The sequence below is a fragment of the Pelophylax lessonae genome (assembly GCF_965119305.1).
Source record: "Pelophylax lessonae genome assembly, chromosome: 10".
Classification (NCBI taxonomy): domain Eukaryota; kingdom Metazoa; phylum Chordata; class Amphibia; order Anura; family Ranidae; genus Pelophylax; species Pelophylax lessonae.
In genome coordinates, this window is record NC_138777.1 from 27,420,390 (window position 1) to 27,442,610 (window position 22,221).

Sequence of the window (22,221 nt, forward strand, 5' to 3'; positions counted from 1 at the left end):
CATTTATAGCACTGATTACTGCAGTAATGTCACTGGTCCCCCCAAAAGTGTCAAAAATGTCAGTTAGGGGTCCGATCTGTCCACCACAATGTCGCAGTCCAGCAAAAATAAATAAAAAAAAAAACAATAAAAAATGACATAAGTGCCGGTTCACACTAATACGACTTGTCAGGCGACTTGGCCAGCCTGGCAAGTCGTGTACCGTCGGGTCCATTGAGTAGTACAGGACCGGTTCTAATAGGAGCGACACAAGTCGCTCCGACTTAGAAAAAGGGTCCTGTACTACTTTGGGGCGACCTGGAGCGATTTGCATTGGCTTCCATTATGTGAAGTCCGTGCAAGTCGCGCCGAAGTCACGCGACTTCACAGGTCGCCCCCTAAGTCGGAGCGACCTAATGTGAACGGAGGCTTAGTCTTTCCTGTAGTTAGCAAACACGATAACTTTTGCGAAACCAATCAAAATACGCTTATTGCGATTTTTTTTTTTACCAAAAATATGTAGCAGAAAAAAATTGGCCTAAAGTGTTAAAAAATTTTGATTGGTACATATTTTTTTTGGGGGGAATAATATATATCAGCAGGTGAAAAATATTGTTTTTTTTTTCAAAATTGTCGCTCTTTTTTTTCAAAAATTAAAAATCGCACAGATCAAATACCACCAAAAGAAATCTCCATTTGTGGGGGAAAAAAAGGCGTAAATTTAATTTAATTTAATTGGGTACAGCCTCGCACGACCGTGCAATTGTCCGTTAAAAATAACGCAGTGCCGAATCGCAAAATATGGCCTGGTCAGGAATGGGGTAAAATCTTCTGGTCTTAAAGCGGATAAAAATACACTCATTGATAATTTTCTTGTAGCTAAATAGATTTTGGCCTAAATATATGACAAAAATTGAATATATTGGATATTTTTTAATAGTCAAAGTAAAAAATGTCAATTTTTCACAAAATTTTTGCTTTTTTTTATTAATAACGCAAAAAATAAAAAGCGCAGAGGTGATCAAATACCACCAAAAGAAAGCTGTTTGTGGGGGAAAAAAGGACGTAACATTTTTTTGGGTACAGCGTTGCATGACCACACAATTGTCAGTTAAATTCGTGCAGTGCCAAGTTGAAAAAAAGTGGCCTGGTCATTGAGCAGCAAAATCTTCCGGGGCTAAAGTGGTTAAATTTTTTTTTTTTTTTTTTTTACCATTTTGGGCCAGTTTTTCTTTAAAAAAATAAACAAACAAAACTAAAAAAAATAAAAAAAATAAAATTAAATAAACAAACAAAAACTAAAAAAAATAAACAAAAAAACTAAAAAATAAAACAAAACTAAAAAAATAAACAAACAAAACTAAAAAAAATAAACAAACAAAACTTAAAAAAAATAAAACAAACAAAACTAAAAAAATAAACAAAACAAAAAAATAAACAAAAACAAAACTAAAAAAATAAACAAAACTAAAAAAATAAACAAACAAAACTAAATAAATAAACAAAACTAAAAAAAAAAAAAAAAAAAAAATCAGGAGATATCCGCTACAATTTACCACCAAATAAAAGCCCAATTTGTCATGCATGGAGTTTGCATGTTCTCCTTGTGTGGGTTTCCTCCCGGGTACTCTGGTTTCCTCCCACACTCCAAAGACATGCTGGTAGTGTCATTGGCTCCAGCCTAGTATGTGAGATGGGGGACCTTAGATTGAGTAAGTGACTTGACAGCAGGGACTGATGGGAATGTACACTAAGTGCTGCCACCATATAAATACATGCAATAATCAAATAATTCACCAACCCCGCTTCCACCCATAGAAAGCCTCACTTCTGGATATTAAACTAATTACGAATACAGAGTGGGAGACCTAAAAACTCATTTCGGGGACACCGTTTGAGTTTTTAGGTCTCCCACTCGGTTCAGCATCCGCCTTAAACATAAAGCTGATTTCAGGGAGGAGTGGTCCTTTAATACAGAATAAAGGATATGAAGAAAACTAATTCTAGTTTTTCCTCCTTGATCAGACTGCAGACATTTCCCTGCTGGAGACAGAAAACAGAAGAATAGATCTGTACTTACATCAACCTGACGAGGGACGAGCGCTTGGTCTGGCCAGAGTACGACTGACATGTGCGGGACCCCGGCTACACATCGCTGGGAATTTCCATGACCCATTTCCTTTCCTATTGGAATTCTGGGAATTTATGATGTCAGCTGTCAGCAGGCAAGCAGACTATCAGGACTCTCTACCTTTTATTAGGGCTAAATGTCCCTTTGTGAGTTAATCAGTTACCAGCCCCCAGCTATAGATCACTATATAGCTCCATGTTATAGATTGATAATACACGTCTCTGGGATTATGTATGTAGACAGAGACCCGGTCATCAGCTTAAAAACTGCATTTTGAATGTTTACTTGCAGTGTTTTCCCTTTAAATATACACTATTTTTAGTCACTTACAATGAACCTGTCAATTCCCTTGCACGTCTCCCCCTCTCCTGGCACATCAAAGCCCTCAACTCTTCTAGGATTGTCGAATTACTGTGCTGGCCCAGCTCCTCTCACCTCCCTTCACCTCCTTTTATGTAGCAGCCAAGGAAGGAGTGAAGGGAAATACTATAGAGCACCTGTGTCAAACATACAAGGCTCCACCAGGCCATTTATTGTGCCACCCCCTTCGTCTCCGCCCCCACCTTGTCTGAGCAGTCGGCAGCAGAGAGGAGGATAGAACTCCTCCACCAGATCCTGTGCTTCTACAAGAAGTCATGGAGAGGCTTGTCTCTGCGCCCCCATCTCAGCAGTAGAGAGGAGGACTGTGGAACATTTTGCATTTAATTTGCAAATAAAGGTCCCAGAGTCTGGAGGAGGAGTGGAGAGGCACAGAATCCAAGTTGCATGAGGTCCAGTGTGACGCTTCAAAGCCCCGACCAAGTATTGAGTGCATACTATACTGTACACAGACATACTTTTCAGTAAGCCAACATTTCTGTACAAAAAAAACTTATTGGTCTTATGCATTTACATTTTCTGAGATACTGAATTTTGGGTTGTCACCAGCTGGAAGCCATAATCCTCAAAATTAAAAGAAAGGAATGCTTGAAATTTATCACTCTGTGTGTAACCCATCTGTATAAAATATAGGAGTTTCACTTTTGAATTGAATTACTGAAATAAATTAAACTTTTTGATGATATTCTAATTTTATGAGCTGCACCTGTACTCCTCCACCAGATCCTGCGCTCATGTCTCTGCCCCCCCCCCCTTTCCCCCCCAATCTCAGCAGTCAGCAGCCAACAGGTGGACAGAACTCCTCCGCCAGATCCTGCCTTTCTCTTGACCCCCTTGTCTCCGCCCCCCTGGTATCAACATTCCAGCAGCTGACATCTGCCTCCCAGCTTCCCCCTTAGCTTCTTCCTAGCAGCACATAGTAATGGGGGAATTACACTGTGATGTAAGGGAAGGTGGGGGGACTCATAACTTTTGATGGTGTTTGAGGGGGGGCTCTTGGCATCGGATATAAGGAGGGGGGTGGGGGGGGGGAAGAGATGCCATGGACCCCTAGTATTACAGATACAACTGGCCCTTTGAGAGCAACCATAATGCGGCCTGCAATGAAATTGAGTTTGACGCCCTTGCTATAGAGTGACAGGTCTGAGTCTTCCTAAGCTTTGAGGCTGTGTGTTTCCATTGATGAACAGTGTTGGGAGACACAATGATAATTCCTGCATACAAGGGTGGCTCCATAGGACACTAAAAGAGAACGGAGCCACCCTGAAACAGCAAACCTGGGACAGTGGTCATGGCACCAGTCTACACCGGAACATAGGCAAGGATTATAGGATAAGAAAGCAAAATAGTCAGAGATTAAATCAGCTGCCGAAAGTGCCTAAAAAAGTTGGGTTTTAATATCACCTTCATTCAGTGAATGCAATAGTCGGTAGCTCCATCTAGTGGCATTAATGCAGCATTTTTTCCTGAAATACCTCAATCAGAAACAATATTGCATTATGACCACTAGATGGAGCTGACGACCATACAAAACCACTATATCATGAAAAATACAGGATGGGTGAATGCTTGTCACATTCATCCGACAAATGGTTTTATAAACAGACTCCCTAGACTTGCTGTGTGAGAAGGAGCAGTACAGCACAACCATCGCTAGCCGCTTGATCGCTGTTACAGGTGGCAGAAGGGTGTCTACCGGCTGACCATAGAGATGATCGAGGACCAGAATGTCCCCGATTATCTCTATGGTCTAAGAAACGGGAAGTGGTGAGTATTGTGCCACTTTCAGTTTAGCCGGATGTAAACAAGCCATTACTGGTTTGGAAAAGCATCGGATCATACCGATCTTGGTTTGATCTGATGCTTTTAAGGGCAGAGAGGGATATGGGGTCTATTAGACCCCAGATCTCTCATTAAAGAGGACCTGTCACCGCCCATGCTATCACAAGGGATGTTGTTCATCCTTGTGATAGCAATAAAGTTGATTAAAAAAAAATGTAAAAAGATACAGTGCAAAATAAATTAAAAAAATGCACAAATCAGTCCCCCCACGCATACGTAAACAGCGATCGCATCACATGTGAGGCATCGCTTATTAATGTCAGAGCGAGTGCAATAATCCTAGCTCAAGTGTGGTGATTAAAAAAAAAAAATGGAAAGGACTTTCCTCTTCGTTACTTTGTGGCTAGAATAGAATCCTAGGATGCATCAATAGAGGAATCCCCAGCAGGAGGAAGGAGGTTCTGATTCTCTATACACCTTTTTATCACTAGAGGGATCACTAAAAGGAGGAAAGAGGTCCTGATTCCTCTATATAGATCTTTATATCACTAGAGGGGTCACCAGCAGGAGAAAGGAGGTCCTGATTCCTCTATATCATTGATGGCGAAACTTGGCACCCCAGATGTTTTGGAACTACATTTCCCATGATGCTCATGCCCTCTGCAGTGTAGTTGAGCATCATGGGAAATATAGTTCCAAAACATCTGGGGTGCCAAGTTTCGCCATCACTGCTCTATATAGAGCAAACTATGACTCTCCAGCTGTTGCGGAACTTCACATCCCATGAGGCATTGTAAAACTCTGACATTCACAGACATGACTAGGCATCATGGGAATTGTAGTTCCTGAACAACTGGAGGACCATAGTTTTGAAGACCCCCTGATATAGAGGTTTATATCACTAGAGGGATCACCAGCAGGAGAAAGGAGTTCCTAATTCCTCTATATAGACCTTTATATCACTAGAGGGATCACCAGCAGGAGGAAGGAGGTCCTGATTCCTCTATATACTGTAGATCTTTATATCACTAGAGAGATCACCAGCAGGAAAAAGGAGTTCCTAATTACTGTATATAGAGCTTTATCCCACTAGAGGTGTCACCAGCAGGAGAAAGGAGATCCCGATTCCTCTATATAGATCTTTATATCACTAGAGGGATCACCAGGAGGAGAAAGGAGGTCCCAATTTCTCTACTTAGATGTTTATCTCACTAGAGGTGTCACCAGCAGAAGGAAGGAGGTCCTGATTTCTCTATATAGATCTTTATATCACTAGAGGGGTCACCAGCGGAGAAAGGAGGCCCCAATTTCTCTACTTAGATGTTTATCTCACTAGAGGAGTCACCAGCAGGAAAAAGGAGTTCCTAATTACTGTATATAGAGCTTTATCCCACTAGAGGAGTCACCAGCAGGAGGAAGGAGGTCCTGATTACTCTATATAGATCTTTATATCACTAGAGGGATCACCAGGAGGAGAAAGGAGGTCCCAATTTCTCTACTTAGATGTTTATCCCACTAGAGGAGTCACCAGCAGGAGGAAGGAGGTCCTGATTACTCTATATAGATCTTCATATCACTAGAGGGGTCACCAGCAGGAAGAAGGAGGTCCTGATTCCTCTATATAGATCTTCATATCACTAGAGGGGTCACCTGCAGGAGGAGGGAGTGGACACCCCTGGATAGAGATGGGGCTCAGGTAAGTATTAGGGAGGCTGAGGGGGGGGGGGGCTGTTGCACACAGAGGGCTTACTAACTTTACAACCATTTAAAAATTATATATATATATATATATATATATATATATATATATATATATATATATATATATATATATATATATATATATATATAATAATGAGAATCGATGAACTACTCAGTCTATTTCTGTCATCACTTTTCTATGTTAAAGTGGTTCATTTACATCCAGCTGATCTCTTTTGCAGGCTTATGCATTTAATAAAAGCACTAAAAAGAATCCCTGTAAGGTGAAATAGAACGTTTGTTATGAGGATCCTTCCAATCCTCAGATATACATAAAACATTCCTATATATAGCACAGGATTTTCCTTACTGCTACTGGGAAACCCGATGATGTCATAATTATATACATTGTCTTCTGGGATTTTCCCATTTGGAAAGTCACACATATGGATAGATTTTCAGGTCAGGTGACCGTGTGTTATGGAATCCATTGGAACGCACTGTACACAATTATATTAACCATTTACTCTCTGCAGCATTTTTTTTGCAAACCTTTTAAAGTAGAACTTTTTGATAGAGTGGGGAGGAATTAGAACTCTGTCAGGTTCATTATTGCTGTCTGCGCCCCCGTTAGGGAGATTCACCCTCTCTATTTGTCCTGTTTATCTTAATTTCCAAACGTGAAAGAAAATCCTGAATTTTGAGTTGCCATCAGAAGAGGAATAGTGGGGAAATCTTTCAGTGGGGACACTGGTTCTGATGACAACCAGGGATTCCCGCACTCTCATTTCTTGTTTTTGCTATGGGACAGGAAGTACAGGGAAATCCCCCCCAATGGGACACAGATAAAAAACTAAGGGGGGGATTATAATCCTCCCTAACTCTATGCAAAATAAATAATAAAAATATATGCCTTTAGTTCTTCTTTAAATCAGCATTTTTGTCTATTAACCACTTCTGGACCAGAAGGATTTTCCCCCTTAATGACCAGGCCATATTTTGCGATTCGGCACTGTGTTACTTTAATGGACAATTGCGCGGTCGTGCGACGCTGTACCTAAAAAAAATTGATGTCCTTTTTTTCCCACAAATAGAAAAGAGATTTCTTTTGGTGGTATTTGATCACCTGTGCAATTTTTGTTTTTTGCGCTATAAACAAAAAAAGAGTGACAATTCTGAAAAAAAAAAAAAAAAACAGAATTTTTTTACATTCTGCTATATGACATTCCCAAAAAAAAAAAAAAAATTAAAAATCAAAATTTTTTAACATTTTAGGCCAATTTGTTTTATGCTGCATATTTTTGGCAAAAAAAAAAACAAAAAAACAAAAATCGCAATAAGCGTATTTTGATTGGTTTGTGCAAAAGTTATCGCATCTAACTACAGGAAAGATTTATGTAATTTTTATTGTTTTTTTTTTTTTATTAGTAACTTTACTACTACTAGTAGTTTTGTGGGACTGCGACATTGCGGCGGACAGATCGGACCCCTGACATTTTTGAGACTTTTGGGGGGACCAGTGACATTACTACAGTAATCAGTGCTAAAAATATGCACTGTTACTGTAATAATGACACTGGCAGGGAAGGGGTTAACAGTATAGGCGATCGAGGGGTTAAATGTGAGCCTAGGGGCGTGTTTCTAACTGTGAGGGGCGTGGCTTGTGGAATGACCATAGAGACCTATAATCATATATAGAAGGATCACAGGCGCTCTGTGATCATTCCAGGGAGAAGAACGGTCAGCTGTGTTTACAACAACCGACCGTTCTTCTCTCTCAGCGGGGAACGATCGCGGGTGTCAGGTGGCAATTGTAGCCGCCTGCCCGCTGCAACGGCTGCCAGCGGCACGCACTCGCCCCCTTGTTGCCGCCAAGCGCCCGACGTAGCCCTACGTCGTTTTGCCTGGGAGAGCCACACTGCCGCAGTAAATATGCAGTAAGTGGTCGGCAACCGGTTAAAGCGGTTGTAAAGTCAGAACTTTTTTTTATCTAAATTAGGACAAAAAGCCTTCTGTGTGCAGCAGCCCCCCTAATACTTACCTGAGCCCCGTCTAGATCCAGTGATGGTATAGGAGTGTCTCAGCTGACTGGGACTCTCCCTCCTCATTGGCTGAGACAGCAGCGAGGTGCCACTGGCCCCCGTTGCGGTTAATCAAAGTCAGTCAGACAATGAGGAGAGAGAGGGGGCAGGGCCGGGCTGCAGCTCCGTGTCTGAATGGACACAGGGAGCTGTGACTCGGCTCAGGTGCCCCCATAGCAAGGTGCTTGCTGTGGGGGCAATAAGCAGGAGGGAGGGGCCAGGAGAGCTGAAGAGCGACCTGAGAAGAGGAGGTAAGTATAATATGCTTGTTATTTTTAACAAAAAAAAAACAAAAACACAAAAACCAACTGCAAAGAGGAGGTAAGTATTAGAGCCGGTTCACACTACCACTACCAGAAAGTCGCCCCGTGTCTTGAAGAGACTTGTTTAGAGACTTGTTTAGAGACTTGTGAAGAGACTTGTGAAGAGACTTGTGAAGAGACTTGTTTAGAGACTTGTGAAGAGACTTGTTTAGAGACTTGTTAAGAGACTTGGAAGGGACTTGGAAGAGACTTGTTAAGAGACTTGTTAAGAGACTTGTTAAGAGACTTGGAAGAGACTTGTTAAGAGACTTGTTAAGAGACTTGTTAAGAGACTTGTTAAGAGACTTGGAAGAGACTTGGAAGAGACTTGGAAGAGACTTGGAAGAGACTTGGAAGAGACTTGGAAGAGACTTGGAAGAGACTTGGAAGAGACTTGGAAGAGACTTGGAAGAGACTTGGAAGAGACTTGGAAGAGACTTGGAAGAGACTTGGAAGAGACTTGGAAGAGACAGGTGACTTTGTCTGTGGGGAATGCCTGGCTAATCTCTTTCTTCTTCCTGGAAAGTCTGATAACAAGTCGTGTCAATTAAGATAAGGAGGCGACTCCCATTGAAGTATATGGGACAGTCGGATCACAGGTCGCTTCAAAGCAGTACAGGACCCTTTTCTGAAGTCGGAGCAACTTCAGTAGTGCCAATTAAGACGGCACTGATTGATTAACATTGCTTTTGTTATGTCAAGCTACCTGGGGCAACACAAGTTGCCTCACAAGTCGCGCTAGTGTGAATGGGCTCTTAGGCTCCGTTCACATCTAGGCGTTTTGGGGCGTTTTTGGGGAGTTTTTCTGCTCTAGGATCAGCTCTAAAAACGCCCAACAAGACAAATCCTATTCATTTCAATGGCCCCTGTTCACATCTGAGCGTTTTGACGCTGTAAGGCTGCATTCACATGTCAGCGTTTGGATCGCGGGCAGAACCGCCGCGGTTCCGCCCGCGATCCGGAGATTATTGCAAATCGCGGGACGCCTAGCGCTGCCCGTTGATTTGCAATAGCCCCCCAAACGCCGAGCGATGTTGCCGCGATTTCCGCCTGCCGAATCGCGGCAACATCGCGCAAACAAAATCGCGGGACTCAATACGCTCCAAAGAAGCTCTTGTACTTCTTTGGAGCGTATTGCGTCCCGCGATTTTGTTTGCGCGATGTTGCTGCGATTCAGCAGGCGGAAATCGCGGCAACATCGCTCGGCGTTTGGGGGGCTATTGCAAATGAACGGGCAACGCTAGGCGTCCCGCGATTTGCAATAAATCTCCGGATCGCGGGCGGAACCGTGGCGGTTCTGCCCGCGATCCATACGCTCACGTGTAAACGGAGCCTAAGCAAAACGCCCAACGCTCAAAAAAGTTCATGAGCTTCTTTTTGGGCAGATTACAGGCGTTTTCCATTGGTTTCTATTCAATCTAAAAACGCCTGCACAAAAAACGCCTGTAAAAACGCCTGTAAAAACGCGGTAAAATTGCGGTAAAAATCGCTGTAAAAACACGCGAAAACGCTACGCTCAGGTGTGAATGTAGCCTTACATGCTTGTTATTTTTAACAAAAAAAAAAAATAACACAAGACTTTACAATACTTACGCCCCCCCCCCCTCCCCTCCCCCAGGTCATGGCTCCATGTCTGAATGGACACACGGAGGTGTGGCTCAGCTCCAGTTCCCCCATAGCAAGCTGCTTGCTGTGGGGGCACTCAACAGAAGGGAGGGGCAAGGACAGCCAAAGAGGGACCGGAGAAGAGGAGGATCCGGGCTGCTCTGTGCAAAACCAACTACACAGAGGAGGTAAATATAACATGATGGTTATTTAAAAAAAAAAAAAACACAAGACTTTCCAATGTCTCCTGAGAAGGAGACCTGATAGTGAAACACGACTTCTGACCGGTTGCCCTGGTCTGTGAAATAAAGCTTGGTACGTCCTACCTAGTGCCCACCTTCCATTGCAAAGACAGGGCTTTACCAGCACACATGTAACAGTTTCCAGAGACATTATCCATAGGTCTTATTTTTGTTTCCAGCTACGACTGCCAACACTGCTTATGGGATTTGTCATTCTCAGGAAGGACCTGTAACTGCCGGACTATATCAGTGTCAAGGAAAGACAATATATGAAGTATGTGGGTCACAGGCTGCTAGATCACCGCAATTCCATTACACTCCTCTGAATGATAAAAGAGGAAATACATTTAAGAAATTAAATAAATGTAATATTTTGAAACGTTCTAGTCCTCAGATATGGTGGCTGTATTAGTTTTCTTTTTTTCAGGCTTTATTTTCTTTATATTAGGCTGGATTCAAACTTAAATCGGATGCGGCTCACAGCGGGGGGGGGGTCTGGTGCCTCCCTGTTCTCTGTTTCATGGATAAATCAGGCCTGAATCCGGACCTAAAACAGAACCAGAGACGCACAGGACCCCTGTGCAATCCGCTCCGCAGCCGCCACAGAGATGTGTGACATGGCACCATTGAGAGTCGGTCACAGTCCCCTGTCATGCGAATTGGATGCGAGGAAACCTAGTGTGTGAACCCGGCCTAAGCAGCCCAGTGATCCTCACAACACATCCTTGGGTGACAACACTCAATACACAGGGGTTGATTTACTAAACCTGGAGAGTAGGGCTGTTGAAAATAATCGATGCATCGCGATGCGGCCACCCGCAATTCTGCATCGATGCGGACCCCCCGAATAATCGATTTCTGGCTCCTCCCCCTCCCTCTTCTGTCTCCTCCCCCTCCCTCCCTCTTCTGTCATTGCTGGATAAGACGCATGTAGGCGTCCGCTTCTCGCCTAGCTCTCCTGCGCAACAGCTCTGCTTTCTTCCGTTAATCTTGATGCATTGCGGAATTGAATCATATCGAATCGTGACCCTAATAATCATATTCGAATCGAATCGTGAGGTAAGTGAAGATGCGCAGCCCTACTGGAGACTGCAACATCTGGTGCATCTGTGCATGGCAGCCAAGCAGCTGTGACTAAAAAAAAAAAAACCTGGATGCCGATTGGTTTTTATGCAGAGCTGCACCAGATTTGGCCCTCTCCAGTTTTAGTAAATTGACCCCAATGTAACAATGGAGAAGCAGCGTTGTCACGCTCTCCCTTATATAGGCAGGAGGTGTTTTGTAGTTCACAGCAAAAGGAAAGTTTGATAACATTGTTCAAAATTTCAGTTCAGTTTACAGGACAAGACAGGGAAACTGAATTTCTGGCAGGATCAACTGGTATTTTCTGTACTTGCTGAACATGTTCAATTAAAAAAACACAACGGATGCAGCCATCATATCCAGGGACTGGTAAGCTGCAATATATTACATTTTTGCTCTGCGAGTTTAGATATACATTGGGGTTGATTTACTAAAACTGGGAGCACTCAGAATCTAGTGCAGCTGTGTATTGTAGCCAATCAGCTTCTAACTTGGTAGAAGCTGATTGGCTGATAGTAAATAAAACCCTTTGAGTCTACAGAACAGGAAGCCAGGAAGGAAGGAAGGAAGGAAGGAAGCCAGGAAGGGAAGGAAGGTCTCCACAGTGGGACACAGATAGCAAAAAAAAAACAGAAGATGATTTAACCGCTTCCATACCGGGTCTATTCTGGCACTCCTTTCCTACATCTAAAAATCATATATATATATTGGAGAACCCCCAAACATTATGTTTTTATGTGTTTTTTAGCAGAGACCCTAGAGAATAATATGGCGGTCATTGCAATTTTTTAGGTCACACGGTATTTGCGCATGAGGCCTTAAAGGCTTACCTATAGGTAAAAGTTATAAGGCTTACCCAAGTACTGTAAATATCTCCTAAACATGCACCGTTTAGGAGATATTTACATTTCATGCAGCCGATGACGTCACTGGTGCATGCGCTCTGAAGGAACGGCCACCCGTGCCATTCCTTCAGAGCCCTGTGCCGTGAACGGCGGCTCCCGTGCGCATGGGCAGGAGTGATGTCATCGCACGTCCGGGCAATCAGATGGCCGGAGGACACAAACCTGGAAGCAGGACAGCCGAACATGTCGGCCGTGTCACCGGTGAGCGGGGGCGGCACTGCGGGGGATTCGTTCTAAGGTAAGTATTTCATAATGAGCTAGTATGTGATGCAACTAGCTTACAGAGTTTTTTTTTTTTTCCATATTTTTTTGGGGGGTTTAAAACCCTGTATAAAAATGAATATACAGTGGGTACGGAAAGTATTCAGACCCCCTTAAATTTTTCACTCTTTGTTATATTGCAGCCATTTATTAAAATCATTTAAGTTCATTCTTCTTCCTCATGAATGTACACATAGCACCCCATACTGACAGAAAAACACAGAATTGTTGACATTGTTGCAGATTTATTAAAAAAGAAAAACTGAAATATCACATGGTCCTAAGTATTCAGACCCTTTGCTGTGACACTCATATATTTAACTCAGGTGCTTTCCATTTCTTCTGATCATCCTTGAGATGGTTCTACACCTTCATTTGAGTCCAGCTGTGTTTGATTATACTGATTGGACTTGATTAGGAAAGCCACACACCTGTCTATATAAGACCTTCCAGATCACAATGCATGTCAGAGCAAATGAGAATCATGAGGTCAAAGGAACTGCCTGAAGAGCTCAGAGACAGAATTGTGGCAAGGCACAGATCTGGCCAAGGTTACAAAAAGATTTCTGCTGCACTTAAGGTTCCTAAGAGCACAGTGGCCTCCATAATCCTCAAATGGAAGACGTTTGGGACGACCAGAACCCTTCCTAGAGCTGGCCGTCCGGCCAAACTGAGCTATTGGGGGAGAAGAGCCTTGGTGAGAGAGTAAAGAAGAACCCAAAGATCACTGTGGCTGAGCTCCAGAGATGCAGTCAGGAGATGGGAGAAAGTTGTAGAAAGTCAACCATCACTGCAGCCCTCCACCAGTCGGGGCTTTATGGCAGAGTGGCCCGACGGAAGCCTCTCCTCAGTGTAAGACACATGAAAGCCCGCATGGAGTTTGCTAAAAAACACCTGAAGGACTCCAAGATGGTGAGAAATAAGATTCTCTGGTCTGATGAGACCAAAATAGAACTTTTTGGCCTTAATTCTAAGCGGTATGTGTGGAGAAAACCAGGCACTGCTCATCACCTGTCCAATACAGTCCCAACAGTGAAGCATGGTGGTGGCAGCATCATGCTGTGGGGGTGTTTTTCAGCTGCAGGGACAGGACGACTGGTTGCAATCGAGGGAAAGATGAATGCGGCCAAGTACAGGGATATCCTGGACAAAAACCTTCTCCAGAGTGCTCTGGACCTCAGACTGGGCCGAAGGTTTACCTTCCAACAAGACAATGACCCTAAGCACACAGCTAAAATAACGAAGGAGTGGCTTCACAACAACTCCGTGACTGTTCTTGAATGGCCCAGCCAGAGCCCTGACTTAAACCCAATTGAGCATCTCTGGAGAGACCTAAAAATGGCTGTCCACCAACGTTTACCATCCAACCTGACAGAACTGGAGAGGATCTGCAAGGAGGAATGGCAGAGGATCCCCAAATCCAGGTGTGAAAGACTTGTTGCATCTTTCCCAAAAAGACTCCTGGCTGTATTAGATCAAAAGGGGGCTTCTACTAAATACTGAGCAAAGGGTCTGAATACTTAGGACCATGTGATATTTCAGTTTTTCTTTTTTAATAAATCTGCAACAATGTCAACAATTCTGTGTTTTTCTGTCAGTATGGGGTGCTATGTGTACATTCATGAGGAAGAAGAATGAACTTAAAGAGGAAGTAAACTCAAAAAAAAAATCCGAGAAAAAAAAAGCCCTGTAAAGAGAAAGGCATAATGAGCTAGTATGCATCACATACTAGCTCATTATGCAGTACTTACCTTAAAACGAAGCCCCCGCCGTGCCGCCACCTCAGCGACAGGACGGCGACATGTCCTGCCGTCCCGCTTCCGGGTTCGCGTCCTCCGGCCATCTGATTGGCCGGAGGCGCGATTACATCACTCCCGCGCATGCGCGCGGGAGCCGCCGTTCACGGCACTGAGCTCTGAAGGAACGGCACGGCTGGCCGTTCCCTCAGAGCGCCTGCGCCGATGACGTCATCGGCAGTTTGCGCTGTAAATATCTCCTAAACGGTGCTAGTTTGGGAGATATTTATAGCACCTATAGGTAAGCCTTAATATAGGCTTACCTATAGGTAAAAGTTATACAAGAGGGTTTACAACCTCTTTAAACGATTTTAGCAAATGGCTGCAATATAACAAAGAGTGAAAAATTTAAGGGGGTCTGAATACTTTCCGTACCCACTGTATCTAGAAAATAAAAGATGATATCCCACCAAGTAAATCGATACCTAACATGTCACACTTTAAAATTGCGTACAGTCATGGAATGGCGCCAAACTTCGGTACTTAATCTCCATCACTTTAACATTTTTTACAGGTTAGCAGTGTAGAGTTACAGAATTATTGCTCTTGCTCCAACGTTCGTGGCGATACCTCATGTGTGTGGTTTGAATATACCTATGTGGTCAAGAACTATGTACACATTCACTTTCGTGTGTGAGCACAAGGGGACGGGGCGCTTTAATTTATTTTATTTTTTTTGTTGTTTTTACATTTTCCCTTTAATTTTTTTTTTTTTTTTTACACTTTCCCTTTAATTTATTATTTTTTTTTCATTTAATTTTTTGTTGTTTTTACACTTTCCCTTTAATTTATTATTTTTTTTTCATTTAATTTTTTTGTTGTTTTTACACTTTCCCTTTAATTTATTATTTTTTTTTTTCATTAAATTTTTTTGTTGTTTTTACACTTTCCCTTTAATTTATTATTTTTTTTTTCATTAAATTTTTTTGTTGTTTTTACACTTTCCCTTTAATTTTCTTTTTTTTTTTATACATTTAAAATTTTTTGTTGTTTTTACACTTTCCCTTTAATTTATTATTTTTTTTTTCATTTAATTTTTTTGTTGTTTTTACACTTTCCCTTTAATTTTCTTTTTTTTTTTTTTATACATTTAAATTTTTTTTTGTTTTTACACTTTCCCTTTAATTTATTATTTTTTTATTCATTCAATTTTTTTTTTGTTTTTACACTTTCCCTTTAATTTATTATTATTATTTTTACTAACACTTTTATTCCTATTACAAGGAATGTAAACATCCCTTGTAATAGGAATAGGGCAGGACAAGTCCTCTTGAAGGAGAGATCTGGGGGTTGCTGGAAAGCCTGAGATCAAAAAAAATAAACCATCTCAGGCTTTCCAGCCGATCACACGGCCGTGTTTATAACTGCCGAGGCCAGACGTGACGTGATAAAAGTCATAGAGATGGACAGGGACCATCTGGTCCTTGGTTAGCTCTATGGTAAACTTCCGCCGCCAGGACTTCCACTATGATTGTTTTTACGATGCAGGGAATTGCCAGTAGAAAAAGAAAAAAAAGATTTCTGGATGAAGCCGGTGTTGTAAAATTTTGTCGGACCCGTGAAAAAATCGGACCTAGTCACTTCCGGCTGGTGCGAGCCCCGGTGCGCATGCGTACAAGGTCCGAGGAAATTCTAAGACGTGGCGAACAGCTGATTGAGAGGAGGAGGGGCTGAGGTGGGACGCACACACCGCCGCGGGAAAATTGCTGTCACGGGCGAACCAAAGCTGCTAGAGACCCCAAAATTATATCGCAGGTAGCCAAAACGGTCCCCTATAGCTGATAGAAATTTGGGGTCCCGGGGATGAAAGGGCGCGGAGCAGTGACCCCGAGAACCGGGGACCACTGCTCCGCACCCTTTCATCCCCGAGACCCCAACCCCGGAATTTTCATGGGTCCGATAAAATTTTAGAACACCGGTAGCTGCACCCATCATTCACATATCTCCACTGAAAGCCCAGGACGTCATGTGACGTTTAGCGGGATGGGAGTGGTTTACCATTCCCTATTGCATGGGTGCTTAACATGTGGCCCTCCAGCTGCTGCAGGACTACAAGTCCCATCATGCCTTTGGAGTCATGCTTGTAACTGTTCAGCCTTGCAATGGCTCATGGGATTTGTAGTTTAACACCTGGAGGGCCACAGGTTGAGCACCCATTCCTAATTGTATTTAAACTGAAGAAACAAAGTCTTGGCTTTACATATCCTCATGCACAGCCGCTGGCATGCGCTGCAATAACGAGTCCCGTGAGCCAGTCTCAGCACAGGACACTGTTTACTTTTTTTTTTGTGCCAACTTTATTGAAATGTCACAAAGTTAGCGGTCATTAAATTCTTTTGACTGCAGCACGGTGCAGTGCGGTAAGTTGTGTTGCACCATGCTGTGCTGAAAAAAGAAAAAAAAAAATGACTGAACGCCTTCCTTTTTTAAGTGGGCACCACTGCAGTGAGGTGTTGCCAAACGGGCATGATAGGGAATTAAGGCATTTTGCCTCGTCTTGGGAAGGCTACACAACACACTTTGTGTGAATGAACCCTTTAATATGGACTCTAATAATAGGGACTTCTGCAAACAGCTGCACTCATAAAGAAGGTTGGGAAGCTGGTGGGTACTATGGGAGGTTGGGTGGTACTATGGGAGGTGGCTAGGGCACCGAAGGAGGTTGGGAAGCTGGTGGGCACTATGGGAGGTTAGGGGCCCTGCAATGATCTGAAGGACGCAGTGACCTGGCAGTGGCCCGGAGCCCGACTTTGACTATGTACAAACAATACACACACACCCCGTACATACAATACACACACACCCCGTACATACAATACACACACACACACCCCGTACATACAATACACACACACACACACACCACACACACCCCGTACATACAATACACACACACACACACCACACACACCCCGTACATACAATACACACACACCACACACCCCGTACAAACAATACACACACACCCCGTACATACAATACACACACACCACACACCCCGTACAAACAATACACACACACACACACACACACACACCCCGTACATACAATACACACACAGATCTATAGAACACACACACTGTATATACAACACATACACACACACCCCGTACACACACACACATACACCCCGTACACACACACACATACACCCCGTACACACAACACAACACACACACCCCGTACACACACACATACACCCCGTACACACACACACACACACACACACACATACCCTGTACACACACACACCCCTTACACACAACACACACATACACCCCGTACACACACACACATACACAGATCTATAGATACACACACATTCGTACACCCCGTACATACAACGCACACACACACACACACACACTCTGTACATACACCCAGTAGATACACCACACACACATACACTCTGTACATACAACACACACACACAGTACAAACACACACACTGTACACACAGTACACACACACAGACAGTACACACACACACACACACACACTGTACAAACACACACACACAGTACAAACACACACTGTACACACACAGTACAAACACACACTGTACACACACACTGTACACACACCCCGTACAAACAATACACACACACCACACACACACCCCGTACATACAATACACACACACCACACACACCCCGTACATACAATACACACACAGATCTATAGAACACACACACTGTATATACAACACATACACACACACACCCCGTACACACAACACACACACCCCGTACACACAATACACATACACCCCGTACACACACACACACACCCTGTACACACACACACACACACACACACCCTGTACACACAACACACATACACCCCGTACACACACACACCCCTTACACACACATACACCCCGTACACACACACACATACACAGATCTATAGATACACACACACACACCCCGTACATACAACACACACACAGATCTATATATACACACCACACACACATTCTACACCCCGTACACACAACGCACACACACTCTGTACATACATAAATACAACACTTACACCCAGTACACACAACACACACACACACACATACACCCCGTACATACAACACACACACACAGATCTATAGATACACACACACATTCGTACACCCCGTACATACAACGCGCACACACACTCTGTACATACACCCAGTAGATACACCACACACACACACATACAACACATACAACACACACACACACACAGTACATACACAGTACACACGCACACAGACAGTACACACACACACACAGTACACACACACACACAGTACACACACACACACACACAGTACACACACACACACAGTACACACACTACACACTGTACACACACACACTGTACACACACTGTACACACACACTCTGTACACACACACTCTGTACACACACACTCTGTACACTCTGTACACACACACACACACACAGTACACACACACAGTACACACACACAGTACATCTCCTCCTCTGACATTCATAGTGAAGAAGGAGATCCTGTCAGCAGACACAGCGAGGGGCACCAGACCCCCAACCACAGACTACATCTCCCAGCAATCCCTGGCACTCCACATCAGGCAAGGCATTCTGGGACTTGTAGTCCCGCAAGAACAAGCTGTCACCGGCAGTGCATGATAAGAACAGAACACTAATGTCACCTCCGCCCGGTACACTGTACAGCAGGGGAGGTTGTCACCTAACCAGCCCCGTGTCACCAACATACTGTACAGTGCTGCTAATACAGCCCGCCTGGGTTGGATGGGACAGGCTTCGTCACGTGACCCGGGGCCACTGCACACCCGCTCTATGGTAACACTCACCGAACTCCGATCCTCCCCAACCTCCGCTCACTTTTCGCTCTTCAGCCAACTTCCGGGTTCTCCTAAGGCTCGCAGAGTTGGCTTCCTCCGCATGTGACAGGAAACGCACATGACGCCTCCGCTCTGCGCTCTGGAGGCGCCATTCCAAGTACTGGCAAAAAGCCAGGAAAGAGGGAGGCGCGGATGATGAAAGATCTATACATACCAGAGATGTTTTTGTACTATTTGCACTTAACACAAATCATTTTAGGCCTGAAGATCATTGGAAATCCCCAATGTATATTTCCTAAAAACAGAGAGTAAAATAACGGAGAACAAAATGTTGATAGTTGCAGTCTTTTATGTCACACAACATTAGCACAACAGTTTATCAAACACAAAATATCAGTAAAATATACAATTAAGGTAATTTTAGGGCACGCAACATAATAAATTACCCAGTTTTGTGGTAAAATGGAAAAGATGAGGCTGTGTTGAGTAAATAGATACCAAACATGTCAAACCTTAAAAATACACGGGCCTGTAAAATGGCGACAAACTTCGGTAGCCTTTATTTATCCCAGGCAAAGCTTTAATATGCCAACTATGTACCTGTGACCATGAATAATTATTGTTCTCACTCCAGTGATATGTAACGTGTAGGCCGGATGATGTTTTCACACGTAGGCGTGCATGTGTTTATAATCCTATGTGTGTGGGGACGGAGGGTTTAAGTACTTAGCTGTGACTTTATTTATATTTTTTATATTTTTTTTTTTCCATTAAACTTTGTTTTTTATCAAATAGGCCCTGGCCGGGGTTTTTCCCTTCAAGCCTGGGGCTTTTCCCACTGATCCTGGGGCCCTTTACTCTCATTGCGGGGGCCCTTTATTACGGTCCAGCAGCGGGACCCTTTCACAAGTTCTGCAGTGGGCCCCCTTCCTGCCATTGTGGGGCCCCCACACGGTGGTGGAATGCCAGGGCCCGGTTGCGAGTGTGACCTTTGCGATCCTGGAAGTTCACCCACTGGTGTCAGTAGTTTTTATTTTTTGGTATTTTAATTGTATTATTTTTTATCATTTTATTTTTTTTTTTTTTACAATGTCACTGACTATGACTCTGTCCATTCAGAAAAGGAATGAGCTGGTAAATTACATATTTACTGACCCCTTCCTGGTATTATAATGTGACACATCCCCTGCAGCAGCCGGCAGGAGAGGGGAGGGGAGGGAGCACAGTGGGGAGGGGGGGGGGGCAGCACAGTGAGGGGGGGGACCAGGGGAGCACACAGGGGTCCAGAGACAGCAGAACACAAGTGAACTGGATAGGAGGAGTGCCGGGAGCAACATACAGAGGAACCAATCTCCTCCATTTTCCTCCTGCAGCTACAGGAGGAAAAAGGAGGACAGTGATTTCTCTACATGCTGCCCCCGCCGCCCCTCCTATCCAGGTGTACAGGGGAGCCGCACAGGCCCTGGAGCATGGGGCCTGGTTGCAATTGCAACCCCTGCAACCCCTGTAGTTATGCCCCTGTACTGAAGTCAGAGCTACTGAACTGCGTCCTTGTTCCCGGTCAGTGACTCAGAACATTACTGTAGTAAAGGATCAGCATGACAGGTACATAGTTGGCATATTATGAAGCGGACATTAGCATTACCATCTTCACTTTGGTGTCAAAGATGGATGTACTGATGTCTGAACGTGCTGCTAGAAAAAGGCCTAGGATTTCTTTTTCTTCTGATTCTGAGTGTGACATGGTTGCTATAGGTAGCGTGGCCCTTTCGGGGTTTCACTCTTCTCAGGACCTGCAAGAGTCTGAGGGGGAGGCGGAGGTTGCAGGGGTGGATGATTCCCCCCCTGGGTCGCCCGAGGAACGCGCAGCTATGGATGCGCTGATTCTTGCTGTAAAGGAAACACTACATTTGGAGGATGAGCCCACTCCTCCGGGCGTTGTGTCCTCTTTTGGTACACACAGGACCCGCAAGATGGCGCAGGTTTTTCCTTGCCCCACAGAGTTTCACCATAAGGTGAATGAGCTATGGCGTAATTTGAAACACACCTTCGTGGTGCCTAAGAAGTTTCAACTTCTCTACCCTTTTGCGGCTACTACGGTTGCGCGCTGGTGTGTGCCTCCTCAAGTGGATCACACGGTAGCCAGATTGAACAGGGCTACTCTGGTTCCCACCGAGGACTCTCCGTTGTTTAGGGACCCTACTGATAGGAGGCTAGAATCTCTTGCCCGACATTCCTACATGGTGGCGGGTTCCATGCTCAAGCCTATTTTTGCCTCTGTAATGGTGGCTCAGGCTGTGGCAGATTGGACCAAGGTGCTCAAACGCACCCTCGTGGCTGAATCTGCCCCCCCCCACTACAGTGGAGATGGTGGATCAGATTTATCAAGTGGTCATGTATTTGTGCGATGCAGCCCTAAATGAGGCCCCTTTGGCGATACGCCTGTCCAGTGTCGCAGTGATTAACCGTCGACTAATCTGGTTAAAAAGCTGGTCGGCTGACCAGAAATCCACGAAGACGGTGGCTGATATCCCCTATGCGGGGTCTCGCCTTTTTGGAGACTCCCTGGATGAATTGGTTAAAGCAGTCACTGGGGGTAAGAGCACTTTGCTGCCCCAGAACCCTAAGGGAAAATTTTTCCGCGGTAAGCGGGGCTCCTCCTTTAAACCTAATCAGGGGTCCTTTCGTGCCTTCAAGGTGCAGAACCAGGGAAAACCCTTCAAGGGCCAAGGTGGCCAGAAGAAGCCCTGGTTTAGCAAACAAAAATCCAGCCAAGCTGGGACGGCGGCTCAGTCCGCCTCTGCCTCTCACCCTTTTCAGGGGTGGGGGGACTTCTGCGCGGTTTCCTCCAACCTTGGCTGCTCTGGATCACGGACAGGCGGGTTCAGGAAATGATTCGGCCAGGGTACAGGATCGAATTTCTTTCTCGACCGGCAAACAGATTCTTTCCCTCAAATCTTCATTTGACCCCAGGGCGGTTGCAGGACTTGTATCAGGCGGTGCAGGATCTCCACGCCCAGGGGGTTGTCGTCCCGGTGCCTCATCGGGACAGGATTCGGGGGTGCTATTCAAATCTGTTCACTGTGCCCAGAAAGGAGGGCAAAGTGCGTCCAATTCTGGACTTAAAAGCTCTGAGCCGCTTTGTGC

At 44.4% G+C, this 22,221-nt stretch overlaps 2 protein-coding genes across 2 annotated transcripts in view; both read right to left on the reverse strand.

Annotated features, from left to right (window-relative positions):
- TRAF6 (TNF receptor associated factor 6) overlaps positions 1-19,163 on the reverse strand; it is a 57,336-nt gene extending 38,173 nt beyond the window's left edge. Inside the window, exon 1 of the mRNA XM_082269805.1 lies at positions 19,084-19,163. The gene's annotated coding sequence lies outside the window, so the exon portion shown is untranslated. The remainder of the gene's footprint in view (positions 1-19,083) is intronic.
- Positions 1-22,221, reverse strand: part of RAG2 (recombination activating 2) — a gene marked incomplete at its 5' end in the record, with an annotated part of 350,031 nt that overhangs the window by 192,393 nt on the left and 135,417 nt on the right. The gene's annotated exons all lie outside the window — the stretch shown is intronic.